This window comes from Penaeus monodon, chromosome 33 (assembly GCF_015228065.2).
Source record: "Penaeus monodon isolate SGIC_2016 chromosome 33, NSTDA_Pmon_1, whole genome shotgun sequence".
Lineage (NCBI taxonomy): Eukaryota > Metazoa > Arthropoda > Malacostraca > Decapoda > Penaeidae > Penaeus > Penaeus monodon.
The window spans coordinates 6992289-6993002 of NC_051418.1; positions in this window are offsets into that span (position 1 = coordinate 6992289).

The following is a 714-nucleotide window of genomic DNA, read 5'->3' on the forward strand; positions in this document are numbered from 1 at the left end:
CGATTTTCCATGCATGAACCATTGCAATTTGCTACAAGGATTTCCATGCGCTTAATTATGAGCTAAATGATCTGCTTCGTACGCAAATGTTTTCCTGTGGACCCAATGAGTTTTGTTATGTTGTAGCCGTAGGTAAAAAGAACGATGACGTAACCACAGCAGATTCGCTGTAATGACGTCTAGGTTACCGGCAAATATCAGCTCTTTAACCCACAGTTTTGCAATTTGGAACAAGTGGGTATAACAACTTACATAATAATATTCTATTATTCTCGTTGCTACACATTTTCCATTTCTGAGACAGTCGGTGTTTAAAGTAAATCCTTGCGGATCATTTGAGTTTAGTGGTACCTTCCTAAACCCTTCCCTATATTCGTCTCTTCCTCTGCCCTCCGATCTTCGTTGTGTTTACCCTGTTATTCCCGAAGACTGGAGTTCGGAGGATTACCCCAGGATGTCGTTAGAAGGTCGTCACCTGCCAGGACCTGTGGGACGCGAGGCGAGGCCCTTGGGCGAAAGAGGACGGCATGGAACTGCAGAGAAGGAGGATGACCAGAGAGACGGATCGCGCGGGGACGTCGAGAGCTACAACAAGTGGGAATAATAAACTTCGTGCAAATAATATATTTTTAAGAAATTATGCTTTCCTTCATTGTTCTGTGGCTTAACTTATTATAATGATGATGATAATGACGTATTAATGTAAATAACCAT